The sequence below is a fragment of the Lactuca saligna genome, chromosome 3 (assembly GCF_052625555.1).
Source record: "Lactuca saligna cultivar CGN05327 chromosome 3, ASM5262555v1, whole genome shotgun sequence".
Lineage (NCBI taxonomy): Eukaryota > Viridiplantae > Streptophyta > Magnoliopsida > Asterales > Asteraceae > Lactuca > Lactuca saligna.
In genome coordinates this window covers 47363150-47380473 of record NC_136419.1, presented here as the reverse complement: position 1 = coordinate 47380473, position 17324 = coordinate 47363150, and the positions used below count along the sequence as shown (strand labels likewise).

Sequence of the window (17324 nt, the reverse complement as noted above, 5' to 3'; positions counted from 1 at the left end):
TACAAATTGATTGATTGATTGATTTGTCTTAATTGTTAATTGCGATATATGAAATACTTATCAAGTTAGGGGCAATATGGTCATTTTGAAGTAAAAGAAGCCTTGGTTATTAAATGAATCATACGAAGGATCTGTTATTTGATTTTGGAATTGGGGTGAATAATCGAACGATTTGGAGTTGCGAATTTGATTTTGAAAAGCCAATCAGCTGGGTTCGCATATGAAAACAGATAAGTTTTGATTTTCGATTAGCAATTGGGTTAATTGGGTTATTGATTGAGGGACGATTCGTGAAGAAAAATGCGAAGTCAAGAAGGACTGTGAAATGTGATTTGTTCAATATTGTAGTCAAATGCAGTTCACGTGTAAAAGCAAAAATGTTCGCATTTGGTAATACAAATCAAAATTAGGTTTCGCATATGAGGTTGTATGGATTGGGGTTAAAGATACGAAGGTGATTATGGTTAATATTCATTTCGTATTTGGTGAGACAAACAACTCAAATGCGAATGAACTAAAAAAAAATGACTGGAACATGCGAAGAAAGAGGGTGAATGAAGAATGTGAATTTTACAGTAGAATGCGAATTGGGGAAGAAAGCTAAGAATTTCGCATTTTTCTTATACAAATTGATTGATTGATTGATTTGTCTTAATTGTTAATTGCAATATATGAAATACTTATCAAGTTAGGGGCAATATGGTCATTTTGAAGTAAAAGAAGCCTTGGTTATTAAATGAATCATACGAAGGATCTGTTATTTGATTTTGGAATTGGGGCGAATAATCGAACCATTTGGAGTTGCGAATTTGATTTTGAAAAGCCAATCAGTTGGGTTCGCATATGAAAACAGATAAGTTTTGATTTTCGATTAGCAATTGGGTTAATTGGGTTATTGATTGAGGGACGATTCGTGAAGAAAAATGCGAAGTCAAGAAGGACTGTGAAATGTGATTTGTTCAATGTTGGAGTCAAATGCAGTTCACGTGTTATTATGTGTTTAAGTTGATTAGGGGTAAATAAGTTAGTTAATTACAGAGATAGTGTAAATACAGAAGTACATTTAGGTAAAATAAAGTGGTATGTCAAATAAATTGATATGTAAAATGAAACATATAAGTAACTGCATAATTACACATGAATGTAATTCTTCAAGATTTTGTGGGAATAAAGCAATGTAGTTTAAAATAAGTTGTAGGAAAAACAAAATAACATGGCAAACCAAATTATAGGACTACAAAAAAACCCAATGGTCCGAATGTACTTTCAAGAAACAAAAATGACAACCATGAAATCCCAAAAAAAAACATTCAAAACCAAGAAAGATAAAAACGTAAACGGCTTAGGAGTCTATGATGCGAAATCAAAATTAAACACGAAGTAAGATTGTTTGTCGAAGTAAAATGCATTTACTTTTCTTTCTTGGGTACCAAAAGAGGAGTTGGTTGTTCATCTGGTGGTGACAGTCTAGGATTTTTAGAAGTAGACAAATTCTCCATTTCATCAATATCTATGCATGTAGCAAGGTTTCTTTTCAACTCAATTGGTGTAGAAATGAATTTTATAGGACTTGTTGCAGTTGACTTGTCCCTAGCACATGGAGTTAAATTTTCACCGGTCTGTGAAAAAGAATCCTAAAAAAATATTTAGTTAGTTGTTATAAATTAAAACAAAATATTTGAGAAATATATTTTAAAAACTAAAACCTTGAGAAATTTATTGTTTAGATTATAAAAAAATTCGCCAAAAAGAAAGTAAATTGCCATTTTACTAATAATGTATAAAGAAAACATATATTTGTTCTAATTACCTACCTGTCTGTATTCTTAAAGTATTTGTGAGAAAACTGATTTTGATTTTAAAACTTGAATAGAAAACTACTGACATCTACTTTTCACATGATGTTAACATAACATTAAGATCATTTTTTTTATAAAATATAACACGTGTTTCCCTTTTTTTACACTAAAGAATCAATGTTTTTTGTACTTGTGAACATGATTATGCGATTTTTATCTTTTACACTAAAGAATCGATGTTTTTTTACTTGTAAACATATGTATCAAAAACTTTTCTCTTATACATAACAGGGAAAAAAGCAAAATATAAAACTGATGAAACAGAAAAGGTAAAGAACAGTGTAGTTTTGCTGACCTGATGATGAATATGTCACCTCTGAAATGTAACCTAACGATGAATATGTGATCTCTGAAATCGTATTGAATAAATCACGTTAACAGGAATTGTATTGACTTCTCAAGTTGTATTGAAATATATCATCTATGCGTAAACTGATTGCCTGATTTTTAGGGATTGACACTATATGGAATTTAAATTGATTAGCTGATAATGGAATTTAAATTGATTAGCTGATTTTTTGGGATGGATATTGCATATTCGACAGAAATCAATTTTAAATTTCCTGATTTACATATTTACTTATTTACTTATTATTTACTTATTCATAATTCATGTTTGCTGATGTAGAAAATGTTTTCGAATAGAAGGGCAAAGTGGGAACTTCACTTATAATATATGAGCGGGAAAACGTAAGGTGGAGAGGTTAAGGGACTGCCAAGTGGCGTTTTCAGTACTGTTTTATTAGTAGAGAAGATATATATATATATATATATATATATATATATATATATATATATATATATATATACACACACACACACACACAAACACACACACAAACACATATAAAGATGTAGACAAGTAAAACATAAATAAATACACAAGTTAAGTAAATGGAAAAAAAAGAGCGGTTAGTTAAAAACTGGCCAAGAACCACAAACGAAGAAAATGAATTAGAATAAACATGGATCGAAAATAACCGATCTTGACGATAGCAAAGAACAACAAGAACAATCTATGTTCTTAAGAATTTTCACAAATTATTTCATATATTTTATTAAATCTCAAAAGTTACGTAATTTTCTCTCGACTATTCTATTTATGAAAATCTAGAAACCCTACAATGACTCCTACTTACGATAGGAATCATCTAATTTAAGAAACAATATAAATTCAAAAGATTCTATCCAGTTAATAGACAACTCATAATCAAGATAAGTCTTAACAAAAAATGTTAAAATAAAATAAAAATAATAAGAATAAATCTTCAAATTATATTTGAAATTCTCTGCATCATTCTCACCCTCTTGAAAAAGTCTTGTCTTCGAGTCTTCGTCTTTAACCTCGATTCTTCATCTCTAATTCCCCTTATCAACAACAACCAGTGACAAACAACTTCCAAGCTTTAAAACAAAAATAAATGTACCAAACAACAAAAAAATCTCTATAAAAGTTATTTCCTATATACTTATTAGTAGTTTCAACTATGATTTCTAGAGCATCCATAGGAAGAAGATCATATTTATAAACAATGTAAAACCTAGAAACTCGTTGTCATCACTAGTTTTCAACACCAACTTCTTCTTCGACGGAATCACCTTCATCTTCAGTGTCATAAACATATTTCTATCATAAATGAAATCAATATCACAAAAAAGGACAACTCTTGTTTTCATCATCCTCGCCCAAAAAGATTGGATCGGATTCAAACAAACTTGAGGGGTCTACTTCTAATCCCATGAATTCAAGATTTTCGACCTTCGAATCCATGTTCCTAAACATATCATCGTGATATCCTCCTTTTAAGACAATCTTGTATTGCCTTGGAAAAATGATTGACCTTCTTGTAATCGTCATCCCTTTCGCTCTATTATGATTTAGTATCTTCTCCGAGTGAGTTTTGATTCAACGACTCAATTTATTGTACTCGATGCTACAAGTATTCCATCACAGTGTCTTTTCTCTTTATCTACATATCATGTAGGTCTTTAGTGTAGTCCCTCTATTTTCACTCATGACGTTGCGATGGTTTATAGCCACACGAGGTCTTCCACAATCGACCATCTCGCTTGGGCTATGATATCAAATGATGTGTAATACGTACAATATATGTTCTTTAGAATTTTCACAAACTCTTTCATAAACTATTTTAAATATAAAAAAATACATAATTCTGTGACGACTAAGCTATTTATAATAATCTAGAAATCCTAATATGATTCCAAATTAGGATCGAAATCATCTAATTTAAGAAACAAATAAATTCAAAAGATTTTATCCGATTAAGAGATAATTTCTAATCAATATAACTCTTAACAAAAAAATGAAATTTAAAAAAATAAAAATAATAAAAATAAATCATTAAATTGCATTTAAAATATCATGCATTATAAAATGTAGCTAGACTACACCAATATTATTTTGCGCCCTTGATTATATGTATACACACTCTTGTATCTCATTTCATGTCCTTGGTAAATGTCGACTCTTTGAAATTGAACCTTACACTACCTTTCCACTTCCTCCGCATTTAACATCTCTTCACCTTAATCTTCCTTCCTCGAATTCTCGATGATCGACATCACCCAAACTAAATTCTTAATTTGTGTGTTAGGTATAATGTCTAAGAATGTCCTACCACATTGAAGGATCTTGTATGCTCAATAATCATATTAAAGTGATATTACTAATTAATATTTGATACTAATGGGTCACCCTAACAACAACTTGATACAATTGATTATTTACTAGAAATTGATTTTAATAAATATTCAATAAACTCTTATAATAAATTTTAAGTTATTTATTTCATGGAAATAATGGCTTTCATTAGCAAGTAACATTACATAATTTATATGGGAAGAATTAATATGTCATGTGATGTGTGTAAATTCAACTAGTTTTATCCCTACTTTTTATTAATAATTTGAGCACACAAAGGCAGTGAACCTGTCTTTAAGTGGTATAGATTGATAAGTAAGGTATCGAACTCAGGGAACGGCAATTAAACTAATAGCTAATTTTCACTAAAACAAATAATAAAAGTAAAGGGTTTTTCTCTAGTTTTGAAAGACTAGAAACTTAGACAAACTAAATTAACTAATTAACTAAAGCAACAACTATTCACCAAATTTGATAAAGATGTTTCTATTTAGGTTCAACCAATTCACTCCTATGGTTATTTAAGTTAAGGTGGATTAATTGCTATTGGTTACCAATGATAATAGTTAGGTTCATATTCATTACTCCTAACCCTTAGACAATTAACTAATTTAAGCGTTGATCAAGTGTTTAAACTAATTAATTCCCTAGATTAATTATTTGGATTAAATAAGATTTGTAATGGTTAATTAAGTTATCAATTCAATTAACCTCTTGTTGATGGTTTCTCAAACAAGCTCACACATTAATCTTCCTATTTTCTTATTAATCTTAGTTTCATACTCATTACTTCCAAGCATACGTTTTAGCATTCACATAGACATATGAGGTTAACAATTAAGTGATGTTCATGCAACCTAATTGCCTTCCAATTAACAGAAACTAGTAAGCAAGAATTAATAATTAATAGACTTGATTTAATAAATCACCAATAGACAATTAAGCAAGAATTAATAATTAAACCATAGGAGTTCTTTGGTATTCCCCAAACAGAAACAAAAACGAGTTTAGCTCATAGTTGCAGTAGAAACAAACACAAAAACAAAGTTTATGAAAGCAAACATGTTTAATTCCTAAGTCTAAGTGGTAGAATTAACCTAATTGCTTGAATTCTTCCAACTCTTGAAGCTTAGGGTTCCTTAGCGCCTTCTGAACCTTTTAGTCGCAGCTAATCCTTCAAAAATCGCCAGGAATAATGTCCCATGGGATAAAGATTCGTCTTTTAAAGATATCCCAAAACAGAGGGTACTCGGCGAGTAGCAGAATCAACTCGCCGAGTAGGTCCATACTTATCCGTCTTGAATTAGCAGTCGTATTTATCTTCTGGCATATCGTCATGTACTCGCCGAGTAGGGTCGATCTACTCGCCGAGTAGGTCCTTCTTTCACTCTTTAATCTTCACTTGCTTTCCATTTTCTCCTTTTTGCCTCCAAGCATATCTTTTGGACTGAAAACACAATTCAAAGCATTTTAAGTACCTTTTGTCCACATTATTCTCATAATTAACCAAAAATAACTAAGAATATATGTTAAATAATTAACTAATTATAAATAATTAACTAATTATGAACATATCAAAATACCCCACACTTGACTTTTGCTTGCCCCCAAGCAAAACTAAATTTTAAACACATTAAAATCACATTAATAACTCCAATCCAACCCAGCCATTATGCCAAGATCGCAACGCATGCATTTGTGTCTAAAATTCCTAAAAACCCCCCATACTTCAAATACTCACAATCCTCATAAACATTCGCCCACTCACCCCGAACTATGCTCATTTTATGCAACCCTCCGAATCCATCCTCAGAAAATCTCTTTACCCTCAAGGTATTTTTAATTGAGCAACCCAAGCATACATAATCTAGAATTACAACTTTTCGATACCACTACGGAATTCTTTGAATTCTTCACTTTCTTGATAATTTGATCTTGGATATCTTTGAATTCACCAACTTGTATTGACTTTTGGTATCTTCAACTTTTTGCTTTTCTTGGAACTTTGATCTTCAGATCTTCACTTCATTTGCTCCAAAATTCCTATAACTTTTCTAGAAATTCTTTTTTTTTTCTTTCTTTTTTTCATGTATTTCTCAATTTTTTTTTCACTCAAATCCCTACATGCTTAAGCAGGGGCGCTCAATCTCAACCTTTATTGGCTAATGATAAAAACTTTCCTGGATACATTTCAGGTTTAGGCTGCTAAACATATTGCATTCCTCAGGCCGAGCAAGGTCGTGTTTTTGTCTCATGATTTCACTGAAATAAGGAAGCCACAAATGCACTAGAACGTATATAGGCTCAACTAAACATTTGGGTTCTCATGCAATTATTAACACAATTCTAATATGGAATCCTAATTTTTACCAAAATTTTCTAATTTAAGACCTAAGCATTTTTGGTATGCAACAAATTTAAAAAATTAGCCTAAATTAAGATTCTAAGTGTTCTAAGATGTGACTAACCCCCTACCCCACACTTATTTTATGCAATGCCCTCATTGCATATTATAACAACTAAAAAAAATGCAAATAGAGAGAAAGTTGGAACAAACTCCCCCGGGGTAGCAGTCGCTAGGTTGACACTCTCTTCTTCAACTCCTTCTTCTAGTGACTTTAACCATGGGAACAGCTCATCCATGGCACGGGTGTCATACGTCTTGTGTGGTTGATAGCTCGAAAACTCCAAGGAAAAAGGGTTGTTGCACAATCCTCAGTAGTAATTCATAAAGAATGTATGAATGGCGCAGAAAAAAGTAGCCAGAACAAATCAGAAACTCCTCCTGCAGCAGGCTACTCGGCGAGTAGGCGATCAAACTCGGCGAGTAGAACTCGTTGGCAAAGTAGTTCGTGCAGAAGCAGATGTACTCGCCGCGTAGTATTAGTGCACTCGGCGAGTAGAGCGTATAGTTCCAGAATTTTTTTTTTGAACCGCTGTCTCTCTTTACTCTAGTGTTGACATGTAAATATAAATGTACTCTCCAGTAAACTTCCTAAGCAGTAACACTTCAATAAACTCTCGATTCGTACGGACTCGATCCTAGGAACAAGACTCCATAAGCACTCATAAAGATTCTCATTCCTCTCTTGACCATTCCTAAATAGCATGCTTCCTAGCTTCAATACCTGAAAAGAAAACTAAAAGTAACACTAATATTCCAACCACATAGCCAAATTCAACATGTCCACAATTGTCTTAAAACAAACATCATAATCAAACAAAACAAAAGCAAATAAAATCTTCATTCTTCCTCTTCTATCCCGGCTCCTCCAGCTCCACTACCTCCTTCTCCACCCCTTCTTTGCATCCTTTCGTCCCAATCCATAATGTAAGGATAGCCGGGTCCCGGTCGCGGGGCAATATGCATTTGTTGGAAAAGATAGTCGAAGGATTGATTGGTGTAATTAACCCCTCGCCCTATATCATCCAAGTAGCGTCGATACTCCACTTGGTTCCATCCCTCTTTATCCTCCACCGGAATAACCGGTGGGTCTTCTCGTACCCGCTCGTTTCTCGGCCTAACCCGCCTTCCCGGCTCCTCGGGGACTGCCGGCTCATCCTCATTCGGGATAGTAAAAGAATCACCAAATTTTTTTTCACTATCCGAGCCCTCTTATAAAGTGCAGTGTTGAACGGAGGAGGGTGGATAATCGTTAGCATTTGAGCTTGCGGCAATTCCAAGATCCCAAATGATCTCGCAAGCCGAGTAATGAACATGCCCCCATTGATCTTCGAGTTTATTTTCTCCTTAACCGCTCCCTCCGCAAGAAATTTAGCAATGCAATATGGAAGGTTGCAGAAGACATCGGGAGTGATAATACTCCACAAGTAAAAGATATCAAGGGTGGGCACTTTATCCCCATCCTTCCGCATGTTGATCGTGCTTGCAACAAATCGGTGAATGGGTCGATGGATTGGAGAACGGATATGACCTTCTTGAGTAGTGGAAGGTATGTAGACCCGGTTAGCAATTGTACTCCACCATGTCGACGCCACCACCCCCTCGGGAAGTTCTTTGTGGGTATTCTCCAAGAAGGCTTCAAAGTATTCCGTCATCGACATGTCTTGATCGTAGATACCCAACCGCCAAGAGAACTCAACCATGCTGCATTGTCGCAGCTCTCCTCCCAAAGAAAACGAGATCGTGTTTGGATTGTAATACTCACTACCATCTCGGAATGAAATGGTAGCAAAGAATTCCCAACACAACTCCGCGTAGACTGGCTCTTGGATTTTAAACAATTGCAACCAACCATCACAAGTGATGTTGGCATCACCCAAGTTACAATCTTTCACCAAATATGGAGTAAGTTCCTCTTCCAAGCCGACATTGCCCATCCATCCCCAATCCACTGCAGTGGGTAGGTGGATTTCTTTCTGTCGCAGCGCTTCCAACCTATTTAGGGCTCGAGTTTTGGAGGATTTGGAGGTGATTTGTTGAAAGGCTAACCATGGCATATCACCATGGCCTCCTCCACGTGATGACTGTCCTCTCCTTGCCATGCTATCTACATAAACATACTAAAAACACAGCAACAAACAACACCCCATAATTAAAAACAGGAAATTTTTTTATCTTTTTGGGACCTACTCGCCGAGTACACGAACATACTCGCCGAGTAGTATGAACATTCTGACAGATCGAGATCGGATCTGTGTAATCTGTGTAATAGTCCAATTTGTTCATAGGGTTTTGTTGTAATTGTGTATCTAACCATAGATCTTGAAGAAATTACTCCAAATAACCTCTAATTCATGAGTAAATCAAAGCCCTAAAAATTGGGAAAAACTCCCCAAATCCGAAATCATACCAAATATGGGGAGATATGTGATAAAGATTGGACCTTTCATAAAATTAAAGGGTAAAAATGTTACCTTGTTGCTTGAATGAAGAGAAAGAAGAAGAAAATTGAAGATATCTTGAAGAACCCTTGAGATGCGGCTGAGAGGATATGCTCGGCGAGTGTGGAGATGAAATGATGAATAATAATAATTTTTACAGGTTTTAATTTACTGGGTTTAAACCGGCTACTCGCCGAGTAGAATGGATCTACTCGCCGAGTAGACACGCGTGTTATCGACTTTTGGCTGTAAGTGAACATTTACTCGCCGAGTATAGCCGATATACTCGCCGAGTAGATGTCTCTGGTTGAAAAAAAAATTAAATTTTCCAATTTTACTATATGAATTCCTTTGTTTAGCCTTTCCACCCCACACTCACAGTATAGCTTGTCCTCAAGCACTTAGAGAAGTAGAATAAATGAAGAAGAATGAAAAAAAAAACAATATGAAAAATAAAGAAAAGGAAAGAAAATGCAAACGTGAAACTCGGGTTGCCTCCCGAGAAGCGCTTCTTTTGATGGAGTCATTAGCTGGACTCCGCCCCGTCTACGTGTTTGCGATTCCGCACAGTAGCAGCTCCTCCAATCCTTCATTGCGGGGGACTCCTTCTTCATATTTCTTCACTCTATGACCATTGACTTTAAATGGTGTGCCATCTCTTGAGATCAATTCTATAGCCCCGTGAGGAAACACCATCTTGACCAAAAAGGGACCATCCCACCTTGATTTGAGTTTGCCCGAGAAAAGTTTTAATCGGGAATTGAAAAGTAGTACTTTTTGGCCTTCATGGATGTCTTTGCTTTTGATTCTTTTGTCATGCCATCTCTTGGTCTTTTCTTTATAGAGCCACGAACTAGAATAAGCCTCATTTCGGAGTTCTTCAAGGGCATTCATTTGCATTAGACGGTTGGTCTTCAATTCTTCCATGTCAAAGTTGCACCTCTTTAACGCCCAATATGCCTTATGCTCGATTTCAACCGGTAAATGGCATTGCTTTCCATAAACTAACCTATATGGTGTAGTACCAATAGGTGTTTTGAAGGCGGTACGAAATGCTCATAGCGCGTCATCCAATTTATCCGACCATTCCTTGCGGTTGCTTCCCACTGACTTCTCTAAAATACGCTTCAAGGCTCGATTGGTTACTTCCGTTTGTCCACTCGTTTGCAGGTGGTATGACGTGGAGAACTTATGGGTCACCCCATATTTTTTGAGCACCTTTTCCAATTGATCATTGGCAAAGTGTGTGCCACGGTCACTAATTAGGGCCTTCGGAATACCAAACCGGGAGAATAGTTTTTTTAAGAATCATACCACTACCCGTCCGTCATTTGTAGGTAAAGCCTGCGCCTCCGCCCATTTCGAAACATAATCTACCACCACTAGGATGTACTTGTTTCCTTTGGATGTGGGAAATGGTCCCATGAAGTCAATGCCCCACACGTCGAACACCTCACACACTTGAATGCTATGTTGTGGCATTTCATTTCGAGATGAAATGTTTCCCACCCTTTGACAAGCATCGCATTCTTTAACATATCGGGCTGCATCTTTGAAGATTGTAGGCCAATAGAACCCAATGTCAAAGATCTTCTTTGCGGTATAGTGTGCTCCATGATGTCCTCCCGTGGGCCCGCTATGGCAATGTTCTAGTATTCTTCGACTCTCCTTCCCGAACACACATCTTCTTATAATTCCATCCGCACAACTTCGAAAGAGGTATGGATCATCCCAAAAGTAATATTTGATCTCCGCAAAGAATTTCTTCTTTTGCTGACTACTATAATCCTTCGGGACGTAATTAGTAGCTAAATAGTTAGCTATGTCTGCGAACCATGGCTCCTCTCCCACGGACACCATAATGTATTCATCCGGAAAGTCGTCTCCATCCTTATCTTCTTGCAATTTCGGGTTCTCGAGCCTAGATAAATGATCGGCCGCTACGTTCTCCATTCCTTTCTTATCTCGTATCTCTATGTCGAATTCTTGAAGAAGCAGCACCCATCGTATTAGTCTTGGCTTGGCATCCTGTTTGGAAAACAAATACTTGATAGCCGAGTGGTCAGTAAAAACAGTGGTTTTAGATAAAACCAAGTAAGGGAGAAACTTGTCAAAAGCGTAAACTACGGCTAACAGTTCTTTTTCAGTAGTAGTATAATTCTCTTGGGCAGGATTTAAGGTCTTGCTTGCATAATAGATGGGTTGAAAGTGCTTATCAACCTGTTGTCCAAGGACCGCTCCTAGTGCATAGTCACTAGCATCACACATGATCTCGAAGGGTAAGTTCCAATTTGGTGCTATAATGATCGGGGCATTAGTTAATTTTTCCTTTAGAAAGTCAAATGCCTCCAAACACTCTTTAGTAAAATTAAAGGGTGCATCTTTTGGTAATAATTGTGTTAGAGGTTTCGTGATTTTGGAAAAATCTTTAATAAAACGTCGGTAAAAACCTGCGTGTCCCAAAAAACTTCTAATGCCCTTCACATTAGTTGGTGGGGGTAATTTGGCAATGGTGTCTATCTTTGCCCGATCCACCTTAATTCCCTTTTTAGAGACTTTATGTCCCAAAACTATACCCTCCTTGACCATGAAGTGACACTTTTCCCAATTTAGGACCAAGTCGGTTTTCTCACATCTAGCAAGCATTGAGTCAAGATTTGTGAGGCAGTCATTGAAAGAAGATCCGAATACAGAAAAGTCATCCATAAAGACCTCCATGAATTTTTCCACCATATCATGGAATATGGCGGTCATGCACCTTTGAAATGTCGCATGTGCATTGCATAGTCCAAATGGCATGCGTCTATAGGCGAAAGTCCCACTGGGGCATGTAAAGGTGGTCTTTTCTTGGTCCATTGGTTCTATGGGTATTTGGAAATACCCTGAAAACCCATCTAAAAAGCAATAGTAGCTATGGCCCGATAGTCTCTCTAACATTTGATCTATGAAAGGAAGGGGAAAATGGTCTTTGCGAGTGGCATCGTTTAGCTTTCGATAATCGATGCACACTCGCCAACCGGTTACCGTTCGCGTTGGAATTAACTCGTTCTTTTCGTTGGTAATGACCGTCATTCCTCCCTTCTTGGGCACCACTTGGACCGGACTCACCCATTGACTATCGGAGATGGAGTAGATGTTTCCTGCATCCAAAAGCTTGACCACCTCCTTCTTGACGACTTCTTGCATGTTCGGGTTTAATCGTCTTTGATGTTGCACCACCGGCCTTGCTCCTTCTTCTAAATTGATTTTGTGAGAGCAGTAGGATGGGCTTATTCCCTTGATGTCGGAGATGCTCCATGCGATGGCTCTTTTCCTTTTCTTCAACACGCGTACAAGCTCCTCCTTTTCCATCTTGGATAGATCCGAGGCTATAATCACCGGCTTCTGATTTCCTTCTTCCAGAAAGGCATATTCCAGATGGTCAGGTAGTGTTTTGAGCTCCAATTTGTTGTGCATAGTGACGGACTCGCCGAGTGCAGGTTTGGTACTCGGCGAGTTGGTGGCGGCATTCACGACTTCTGGCTTTTCTTCAGATGTACTCGGCGAGTAGATGGCGGCATTCACGACTTCTGGCTTTTCTTCAAATGTACTCGGCGAGTAGATCGGGTCTACTCGGCGAGTAGGGCTTTCAGCTTGGTTCTTTATTTCTTCATACTCCGCTTCTTCCAACAGTCTTTCAATCTCTAATAAGTCCTTTTCTGGATTAAATACTTCGTCCAAAGCTGCAAAGTTGCTGGAATCTTCAGGTATGTCTTCTTCCAATAATTCGTCAAGCATGTCGATTGAGAAAGCCGTGTCATCACTACTCCTTGAGTACTTCATGGCTTGGTCTACCTTGAATGTCACTGAATCGTCCCCAACTCGCGATGTGAGCTTAGAATCTCTCATGTCTACGATAGCGCTAGCGGTGTTGAGGAAGGGTCTTCCAAGGATGATTGGCACTTGTGGATCCGCCTACATGTCGAGAATGATGAAATCAGCCGGGAAGACAAATTTGTCTACTTTCACTAGCAAATCTTCACAAATGCCTCTTGGGAAAGTAACAGTCTTGTTTGCCAAATGAATTGCCATCCGAATTGGCCTTGGCTCCGGGAGGTCCAACTTCTTAAAGAACGAGTATGGCATAAGGTTCACACTTGCTCCAGAATCAGCTAAGGCATGAATTGCAGCCAAGTTGCCAAATTGGCAAGGCAAAGTTAAGCTCCCCGGATCACCCTTCTTCTTTGGTAATTTGTTTAGCATTGCGGCGGAGCAATTCTCATTAAGTACTACCTTCTGCACTTCCTCCATCTTTCTTCTGTTAGTGAGGAGTTCCTTAAGGAACTTTGCATACTTGGGCATTTGCATGACGGCTTCAATGAAAGGAATATTGATTTGAAGAGTTTTAATGTGATCTAGAAACTTCTGATATTCCTCTTCCTGCTTCTCTTTCTTGGCTCGGGCTTGGTATGGCATTGGAGGCTGGTATGGTTTCAAGGGTGGCTGTTCATTTGTTTTTGCAGAGGTACTCGCCGAGTCCATCGGTCCTACTCGGTGAGTAAGACTCTCAGATTGTGAGTGTTGGTTTTTGACTTGCTCTTCCGTTCCTTCCTTCTGTGAGTCCTTGGTTGCTTCAGTTCGAATGGGGGCCAGGGGAGTAATAATCTTCCCACTTCTTGTGGTAACAATATTTACTTGTGCGCCTCGTGGGTTGTTCTCGGTTTTGCTAGGAAGCTCACCTGGTGACCTTTGGTTTAGTTGTTGAGCAAGTTGCCCAAGCTGCGTTTCTATGTTGTGGATGGATGCTTGCTGGTTCCTGAGCATTGTTCTTGTTTATTGGATAGCAGCATCGTGGTCACTATGTCTTTTCTCGGAAGCGGCCACAAATTTAGTTAGCATTTCCTCCAAGCTTGGCTTCTTCTCTTGCACCGGCTCCTCGTTTTGGTAAAAGCCTCTCCCTTTTTGTCTGTACTTCTCCTCCTTGGCCTTCTTGTACTCTTCGTAAGGCAGCCACTCCTTCTTTTGTTTGCGCTAGTCCTCATCATACCGGTCACCGCTCGAATAACATACTTGTGCCTTTTTGTTGTTGTTCTCATCCAAATCGCAATCTCTAGTGAGGTGAGGTCCATTGCAATTTTCGCAACCCACCCGTTTGGCATGGATAGTTTGATCCATTTTGTCCATTCTCCTATCCATGGTTTTTAACATGGCCATGACTGCGGATAGATCTTCAGTAGCAGCGTATGCGGCTCCCCTCATGACATCATTCCTAGGGTTGTGGTATTCTCTAGAGTGTTTAGAGAATTCTTCAATCAATTCTTTAATCACCGGGGGTGGCTTCTTTGTAAGTGGGCCTTGTGAGTCTAGCAAATGCCGGGTCGTGACATTGACTCCATCATAAAAGATGGAAACTTATTGCTGGCTGTTTAGATCATGGTGTGGGTAATTTCGTAGCAGAGTTTCGTACCTCTCCCATGCTTCATATAATGACTCTCCAGCTTGTTGTTCAAAGTTTGCAATGGCCTTCTTGAGTTTGGCTATCTTGGATGGTGGGCAAAAGTGATCAATAAATTCTTCCTTCATTCTGGCCCAAGTAGTGACTGACCCGGGGGGAAGTGATTTGAGCCAGTCTTTAGCAGCACCCTTGAAGGTTACTGGAAGCATCCGAAGTAGTTGAGTTTCGCGGGTTACATTTGGAATGTTGAAGTAATCAGCAACATCATTTACTTCATCCAAATGTTTGTAAGCATCTTCATGATCCTTCCCATAGAAAGGTATTTTCTTAAGTGAAGCTAGGATATGACCTTTTAGCTCGAAGGTGGCAGTTGCGGGAATTGCGGGTTGCACAAGTCCCGGGCCATGGTTGTCGCGCATCCTCTTCTTCCATTCTCCCATGGGAATTTCATCAATGTTAGCCATAGTGAATGCTAACTCTTCCTCCGATTCGGTTTCTTGTTCGTACGTTGCCTCTTCTTCTTCCTTGGTTTCGTATCCAATATCTTCTTGAATTGGCTCCTCAATTATCAAGGAAGCGCTAGAAGCTCCTGATTTGCTGCTCTTCTTTTTCCCAAAAACAGTCTTCAAGTTGGACAATGGTGATTTCTTTGGTGTGCTTGAACTCTCCACGTCCTTCCCTTTGTTTCTTTTCAATGCGGATTCGGGATCTTCAAACGGGGGTACCAGTGGTGTGTTTGCTCCTCTGGTCATGAAAGTCCTGAAATTGATCAAATAAAAAGCGTAAAAAGAACAAAAAGATTGTAAACAAATAAAAGAAAATTTGCTAACTAAACTGTTACTCGCCGAGTAGGTGCGAGTGCACTCGGCGAGTATCAGTGATATTTCAAAAAAAATTCTAAGTTTTAACCTAACTAAAACAGATACTAAAGCCTAATTACCAGTTACTAAATTGCAATAAATGAACTTTATGCAAGTAAACTCACACAAAGGATCGAAAAAATTAGGAATTAGCTTAATTATTTAGAACCGTTCCCCGGCAACGGCGCCAAAAACTTGATGTGTGTAAATTCAACTAGTTTTATCCCTACTTTTTATTAATAATTTGAGCACACAAAGGCAGTGAACCTGTCTTTAAGTGGTATAGATTGATAAGTAAGATATCGAACTCAGGGAACGGCAATTAAATTAATAGCTAATGTTCACTAAAACAAATAATAAAAGTAAAGGGTTTTTCTCTAGTTTTGCAAGACTAGAAACTTAGACAAACTAAATTAACTAATTAACTAAAGCCACAACTATTCACCAAATTTGATAAAGATGTTTCTATTTAGGTTCAACCAATTCACTCCTATGGTTATTTAAGTTAAGGTGGATTAATTGCTATTGGTTACCAATGATAATAGTTAGGTTCATATTCATTACTCCTAACCCTTAGACAATTAACTAATTTAAGCGTTGATCAAGTGTTTAAACTAATTAATTCCCTAGATTAATTATTTGGATTAAATAAGATTTGTAATGGTTAATTAAGTTATCAATTCAGTTAACCTCTTGTTGATGGTTTCTCAAACAAGCTCACACATTAATCTTCCTATTTTCTTATTAATCTTAGTTTCATAATCATTACTTCCAAGCATACGTTTTAGCATTCACATAGACATATGAGGTTAACAATTAAGTGATGTTCATGCAACCTAATTGCCTTCCAATTAACAGAAAATAGTAGTGATTAATACATAAGGTTCTTTAACAAACTTGATTTAATAAATCACCAATAGACAATTAAGCAAGAATTAATAATTAAACCATAGGAGTTCTTTGGTATTCCCCAAACAGAAACAAAAACGAGTTTAGCTCATAGTTGCAGTAGAAACAAACACAAAAACAAAGTTTATGAAAGCAAACGTGTTTAATTCCTAAGTCTAAGTGGTAGAATTAACCTAATTTCTTGAATTCTTCCAACTCTTGAAGCTTAGGGTTCCTTAGCGCCTTCTGAACCTTTTAGTCGCAGCTAATCCTTCAAAAATCGCCAGGAATAATGTCCCATGGGATAAAGATTCGTCTTTTAAAGATATCCCAAAACAGAGGGTACTCGGCGAGTAGCAGAATCAACTCGCTGAGTAGGTCCATACTTATCCATCTTGAATTAGCAGTTGTATTTATCTTCTGGCATATCGTCGTGTACTCGCCGAGTAGGGTCGATCTACTCGCCGAGTAGGTCCTTCTTTCACTCTTTAATCTTGACTTGCTTTCCCTTTTCTCCTTTTTGCCTCCAAGCATATCTTTTGGACTGAAAACACAATTCAAAGCATTTTAAGTACCTTTTGTGCATATTATTCTCATAATTAACCAAAAATAACTAAGAATATATGTTAAATAATTAACTAATTATGCACATATCATCATGCACAATATTTTGGACTTGATAATTTCTTTGTCTTTTAGAAAAAAAAAAGTTAAATTTATATTTTATAAACTTGGTTTGTTAAATATAAAATTCATGACTTCTTTTTTGTATCTTA

The 17324-nt window shown here is 37.2% G+C and overlaps 1 non-coding gene across 1 annotated transcript; it reads left to right on the top strand.

The window, feature by feature from the left end:
• The first annotated feature begins 14773 nt into the window (after positions 1–14773).
• Positions 14774–14880, top strand: LOC145037928 (small nucleolar RNA R71). Its single transcript, XR_013679038.1, has one exon. It is a non-coding gene; the product is annotated as a small nucleolar RNA R71 (small nucleolar RNA).
• The last annotated feature ends 2444 nt before the right edge of the window (positions 14881–17324 follow it).